This window comes from Talpa occidentalis, unplaced genomic scaffold (assembly GCF_014898055.3).
Source record: "Talpa occidentalis isolate TD23 unplaced genomic scaffold, MPIMG_talOcc4v2.1, whole genome shotgun sequence".
Taxonomy (NCBI): domain Eukaryota; kingdom Metazoa; phylum Chordata; class Mammalia; order Eulipotyphla; family Talpidae; genus Talpa; species Talpa occidentalis.
The window spans coordinates 55,493,842-55,500,934 of record NW_026555331.1 but is presented as its reverse complement, the minus strand read 5'-3'; the positions used below and the strand labels follow the sequence as shown (position 1 = coordinate 55,500,934).

Here is a 7,093-nt window from a genome sequence, read left to right as displayed (position 1 = left end):
CAATCAAAACAACCTCTTAAAAAATTTGAAAAATAAAAGTAGGTCAAGAAAGTACTTACAGTTCATATATTAAAATGTGATTATGATGAACTGTAATCTAAAATGTAAGAATTGTTGGTTGCATTATAGGAATGTGGCAAGCATATGCTCTCACTATATTAAGGACTTACCCAATCCTTTATAGCTGTCCATTTCTCATCCTGGGCATCTCATCTAAAGAAGAATGTGGAGAATTTGGAAAGAATTTGTATGAGTGTCATAAACATTTAAAAAAAAAAAAGAGGTGTGAGGAAAAAGTTAAAGGAACTAGGGTTGTTTATTCTAGTAAACCTAGGGAGGGAGTTTAAGGGTCTTCCGGTATATGAAGAGTTATAATCCCTTAAGGTCTCTTTAAGTCTTTCACACATCTAGTTGAGCCAGACACAGATTCCTTAGAGAATTAGTTGAGGAAATAACAGCAAGGCACCTCTTTAAGCTGGAGACTATTAAGCCTTTGCATTTGAAATTGGTTCAATCATTAATTGCACATGATTGCAGTAAATAACTGAGTCACCAAATGAACAGTATTTAAGAAAAACTATTATTCCCTACTGATAAGCAACTAAAATAATTATTATCTTCAAGGTCCACCTAGTAGGTATAAGCTCAAAGGCCTAATATGATTCTCTAAGGAACAAAGTAACTGCTGACACAACTTAGGTAAATAAGTTATTGCTAACTATTAACAGACATAGTTTATGTACATAATAGACTACCCAAAGGAGAGACAGGAAAAGAGAGAAAATGAGAGAGGAAAAAACCAGCAATTTGTGTTTTGTTTCTGATACTCATAATAACTAGATTGGAAGATACAAGATTTCCCTCGTAAGCAAGGATAATTGTTTTGTGTCACATAATTAGTGGTCTGAGCAAGATTTTAAAGTAATTTCTGCAACTTTTTATCAAAAAGCTGATGCTAAGAGTTTAAAGACACAATCTCCTAACACTTCCTCATGGGTTTTCTCATGAGTCTAATATAGAAAGTGAGAAAGTTCTCTGATCTGAGTAGCCTTATATTTGCCCCTAATGTAATCTTGCTTTAGAATAGAATTTTCCCTTTATTGCAAAACACGATTGCACTTCAGGCATTTTTGTTTTTGAGTCTGAATATGGCTAATTTGGTTCAAGAAAGATGTTGAACTTTGAGCTACTCGCACCCCCAACACACAAAATGAGCATGCTCTGAACCATTTTCCAGATCAAGGAAATGAGATAGTTCTGTTCTATGCTAAGTCTGTGTAAATTGGTCTCAGTTACAGTTCCTGTATCTAACTTATTCCAACTATGCTTTGGGTTGCTTTGTGTCTTATTAATTTGTTTTGCTCAGAAAATTAAATAAATTGGTCACTTTGTTTCTCATACTCCTATTTACTTTTACAGTAGGCTTTTCCTGTTAATTATTTTTTGAATCACAACATGGCCAGGATTATACCTTAAACTACCTTCCCAATGGAAAAAAAAATTTTTTTAAGTTGTGAGCTGCTGCCCTTGGTGTATTAATGGCTAAACATAGCTGGCTAATATGGCAATTCTCATGTCTGACCCACTTTAGTAGATGAGTTTGTAGAATGAAAGAAAAGACGCTGTAAAAGCAATGCAAATAACATAAATAAAAAAACACCTTTGCTTTTGTAATCATGCAGTTGTTGGCATTATTTTTACCTGTCTAATCTTGGTGATTAGCTGCAATAAGGTAAATATTCTAATGAATACTGACCTTTACTTCCATTACTGGTTGACTTGTGAAAGTAGTCATTCAAATCATTTGATTGCCAGTTTAATTTTTCTCCCAAAGGGAAGTGATATTTCATATATTGTTGTGCTCCTCAACTCTTCCAAAGTTACAATCAAAGAACTATCAATAATAGGGGAATTGAGTATAAGAAGTCATGATGGTTCCACACAAGACAACAGCTTAGAGAAAAGGTTTCCATTTTATTTTTTTTAAAGATTTTTTATTTATTTATACAAGAGCTAGGGTACAAGCCAGAGGCATGGGAGGGTGAGAGGATTCACCAGAGACAGAGCTGGGATCAGAACAGGCAGACATACCAAAAGCATTGCTAAGGGGAACAGCGGGCAAGACAGGAGAGGTCTGCCTTGCTGTGTGGGTATCTCCCTGGCCAGCTGGGAATCAAACCCGCGCTGCAGAGGCTGCAGACAGACTCACAATGCTGTGCTCAACCTGCTGCGCCACCAGGGAGGCCCAGATTTCTATTTTAAAAAGTGGAGGATGAAAACCAAACACTCATCTTACGGGAGTATATTATTGGAAAAAAAAACAACTGTATAACCTGGTTAGGTAGTTTTTTTTTTTTTTTTACGTTTAACTCAACATTTATAGTATTACCAGTCTAAACTTCTAAAATTCTGAACATAACTATCTTAGTATTTTTAATGATTTTTTCTTGTTAATTTTAGCATTTTTTAAAAAAAGTCTAAAGCTCTAAAATTTGACCATCCTACTAGTACAAATGACATCTAAAACATTGACTTTTTAATATCTGCCTTAGAGTTTACTAACAATAATGGTAATAATATCATTTGATGCTATGTTCTAGACATTTTTCTAAGTTCATTTTATTTTCATCACAATTGCATAAGATAAGCACTATTACTATCTCTGTTTTACTGAGGAGGAAAAAGTACTATTATGATCCTTACATTATTGATTAAGCTGTTTTAAAAAGTGAAATAATTTGCCAAAAGTAGAAAATGGTGAACTAGAACTTAAACCTGGGTGTGTCTGCTTCCAATGTTTGTGCTGATGATTTCATAAGACAGATGAACAAAATATTCTACCTATCTGCTTGAGCAGTATCACATCTCCAAACTAACTATTGGGACCCAAGGTCTATCAAAAAAGTTCCTTTATTTTAAAATTTTATTTACATGGAAGCATTTTTTGTTTAGTTTTGTCAGCACATGGCAAGTTTATTAAGAAAAAGAGAAGGGTTAAGGGAGACACCGGCATAGACACAGGTAGGCAATCAGCTGCTTTACATGAACACTTTTATAAAGGTATAAATATCAGTTTGACATTTAGCTGAACACCCAACAACTTTTTTTTTTACAGTATAAACTTAAAAGAAACTGGAAACAATGGAAAATAGGGATACGAACTATGTTTATAGGTGAATGATTAATCTAAGTGATTAAAGTGTGACCTTAGAATTAATTTTAAGTGAAAAGACCCTTTAATAGTTTGTGCATATGTGTAAGTCCTCTAGTATTCTGAGAAATCAAGCTATTACATTGCAGCCCTCAGAATATAAAGGCAAAACATTCTTTTGAGTTGAATGCGTTGAATATGGCTCATCTACCTCATTCAATGTGTGTGGGAGGTGGTCTGTATGTGTGTGTGGTTTACAGCAGGAGGACAAATTTGTCCAGGAAATATAATGGTTCCCAGATGTTTGTTTTTTTTACAAAAGAAAGAAAACATAGTTGAAATGTGGTAATAGGCAGGTATTTATCTCTAAAGTGAGAATGAAGTCATTCCACTTGCAGTTTATTGACATACAACTTCCTTTTGTCTAAGAAATTTTTCAGCACTGTGAATATGGCTTTAATTAAGAGATGCACTGATCACTTGTTGATTTTGTTACCAGGGAGGAACTTCTCCAGCTTCTCTGTGCCTTATTGTGTGAATTGCTTTGTGTGTGGATCACAGAGAAAAATGTATGAAAGAACCATTGGCAATGTGTGGATTTGCATCTACTCTAATTTATATCTATTTCCATATGCCAGTTAAAACCATTTTTTTAGGGCCTCCCTGGTGGCGCAAGGGGTTAAGCACTACATTATGAAGCCATCTGCAGCCTCTGCAGCACAAGTTCCATCCCTAGCTCGCCAGAGAGAAACCCACATGTCGAAGAAGGCCTCTCCTGTTTCGCCCGCTGCTCCCCTCAGCAGTGTATTTCAGTTAGTCTGCCTTTTCTGCTCCCCACTCTGTCTCTGGTGAATCCTCTCACCCCCCCCCCCCCCACATCTCTGGCCTGTACCCCAGCTCTTGTCTACATAAATAAATCAATCTTTAAAAAAAAAAAACCATTTTTTCAATTGATTAAACTTTATTTTCTTACATTGTTACTCATATTTGTACAATATTTGATTTCTCCCCTCAGGGGTTGTCCCTATAAGTCTCCCCCCACCACATCACCTGAGAACCTTCACCACAGTCCCTTATGTTCTTCCCTCCCATTCCCCTGCTGTATGCTTCAGATCTATAGTTTGTCTGCAAGTTTTGCCTTTTTTCCCACCCCTTGCTCTGTTTCACTATATTCCTACTATAAGTGAATGAAAACCATTATTTAGGAAGTTCTGTAAAATAGTATGTAGTTTTAATGTATGAAAGTTTTGACTTTATAATCCATTTTCTTTTAGAAGGAACGGTTATATTGATATTAAAAATGAATATTCTTACCTTTACTTGTGTGACTATTTTTTTTTGCATTTTAAAATATAAGGAAATGACTACTGAATTTAAGGAAGCTACATATAAATCCCAGTTCCTCTAATTACCATTGCAAGTTTATTCATAAATTTGTGCCATTTTTTTCTGTAATCTTAAGTGTAAGTTTTTCATGTGATCTTAAGTGTAGATTATTGCCTCAAAATCTCAAGCATAATAGGCACATGGGAATCTTTAAATAGTTGTTTGAGTTTTATCTTTAAGTGATATCTGATAAAACCTAAATTACTGTAGTGTTGCAGGGGGACAACATATTTCAAAATTTGAACCATTTTACTCCACACTCATTGAATCATAATTCTTATTTCTACATTTACCTTCTGTAGCTCCCTTTATCTTATCTAGAAAGAGATAAAAATGAGTCTAAAATGCAATTTCTATGTTTAAAGAATAAGAAAGAAATACTCTAAAATGTGCACTCGGCTGACTTGGAGACTAATGGGAATGCAAAAATAAATTAGATCTGTAAAGAAAGCGTGTGCAAAGGAAATTTCTCTCTACACAGGATCTGCCATTTGCGATACTCTCTCTCTCCTATCTACAAACCCAGAGGCCAAAACTCGGCTGATGAAAAAAAGTAGAAAACTTCAAATAATGCTGAATGAGGCATCGCTACTTGGATACTTATTTTTACTTCTTTAACTTTCCAATATACAGCAAGCCACAAACCCACTAACTAGTTCATCCCCGGGGTAGCTTATCCCTCTGGCGGTCCAGCTCCTTCCACACAAGACGGTCCTTTGCACCAGCGGTGCCCGGGCGCGCTGCCCACGTGGCTCCTGGGGCCCCAGGCAGCGGTCACGATCATCCGAGCAACGGGAAACACCGCGGAATATTAGCCTCTAGACAGGACGCACCAGTCTCCGTGTCCCCGAACTTTGCGCGCCCGGCGAGGTGGGCGCAGCGGCCGAAGCTCTCTCTGGCATCGTCGGGGGAGAGAGAGGAGGGCTGCTTGCCCGCGGGCGCGCCGGGCCCAGGCCGGGGCCGGTCAGCCCGAGGCTCCAGTCCCGCGCGGGCGGCCCTTCGGCTCCAAGCGGGCGCCGTCCCGGCGCGCAGCCGGCCGCCCGGCTCTACCCCACCGCCCCGCGCGCTCCGCGGGAGGAGCCGCCGGCCGCCGTGACGCGTCAGGGAGGAAACGCCGGCGCCCGGCGGCGCTGCCGGGAAGGAGGAAGCGCGAGTGCGCTCGGCGCCGCGCCCGCGCGCGGGGAGACAGCGCTGCGCCGCGCGGTAGGTGCGGGGCCGCCGGGACCCAGCGCGGGTGGGCGGGAGGCAGGCACCGCGCGTCCGGGCCGCGGTCGGAGACCCGGGGCCGGACGAGGGGTGCGCGGGCCGGGACGGCTGCCTTTCCTCCGAGCAGGAGTCACTTTCCTGGGTTCCCTGGCAGTTCCTTCCACCCTCTGCCCGGAAACTCCCAGTTGGTCGGAAGGGGGAAAGCGGTCTCCCTGCCCAGCCCCAGACTCGGAGAGTTTTTGAGTGGTCTTTGTTTCCCTGAGGGCCTTTCAGATTTTGCTTTTTGATCCCCAAACGCCCCGGTGGTTTTGATGGTCTGACATTGCTGAGCCGTGCGCAGAGAAGCGCAGAGGAGCTGGGAACCGGGCGGGTGGGAGACCCCCCACCTGAGGTCGAAAGTGGGTGCGCGTCACCGGCGAGGATCCGGGATAGAGGAGGCCTCGGAAGGGGAGAACAAGGGAATCATTAACCTGTTGTCAACAGACCAGGAGTCTGAGACTTGAATGCTTTGCCACCCTTTGAGTTCTCTGTGATTAGAACCCGTTCCCTCTTGCAGTGAATATGATTACCCCGGCTTTAGCTTTAGCAGTGATGTGTACCACCTACAAGTGCTTGCAGACTTCTTGCTTTTGTCATTTTTAGTGGTGGTTTTTTGAAAGAGAAAAACGGAAGAATTCATCTCGTGAAATTAAATACTTTCATTATTTAATTTTGCACCATGATTTCTGAATCATGAATGGATTTTTAGTCCTGCACAAGAGACTACCTATGTTACACTTGAGATGCAGGAATGAATACAGAGCACTGGAATTTCTAAATCTTTTTCAAGGTAAAAATTTTATACAGTTGTATATTTTGATATATACACTAGGTTGTCACTAGATTCAGAATTCACCATCCAATCTGGGAAGTGTCTTATTTAACAAACACATGGTGCTTACTATGTGCTGGGCTCTTTCTAAGTGCTTTATAAATATTAACTCAAAATATTAAATTATAGCGGCACTATCAATGAAGAGGCTATGCATACTTTAGTTTCCCTGCTGTCATCGCAAGAGCTAGAAATATTAGAGGAAGTTTCTGGCATATTTTAGGACTGGGTGTGCCCTCTGGGCCGGCTTGGCTACCACTCCAGTAAGAGGAGACCCCACCCCTCCACTCCCTAGGGAAAAGGAGTCTGGAGTTAATGAATGAGCTCTGTTCTTGAAGATCTCAGCCAGATACTTATAACTGGTCTCTTCCATCCACCATAGTGCTGTTTCACCACTATCTTACTCTGAACTAGAACTTCCCCATTTCTTCAACTGCCACAGCACTGAGTCCAATTTTTTTTTATCTTTTTCTTTTATA

At 40.5% G+C, this 7,093-nt stretch overlaps 1 protein-coding gene across 1 annotated transcript in view; it reads left to right on the top strand.

Annotated features, from left to right (window-relative positions):
• Nucleotides 1-5,701: 5,701 nt before the first annotated feature.
• Nucleotides 5,702-7,093, top strand: part of SGK3 (serum/glucocorticoid regulated kinase family member 3) — a 110,079-nt gene continuing 108,687 nt past the window's right edge. Inside the window, exon 1 of the mRNA XM_037505781.2 lies at nt 5,702-5,740. The gene's annotated coding sequence lies outside the window, so the exon portion shown is untranslated. The remainder of the gene's footprint in view (nt 5,741-7,093) is intronic.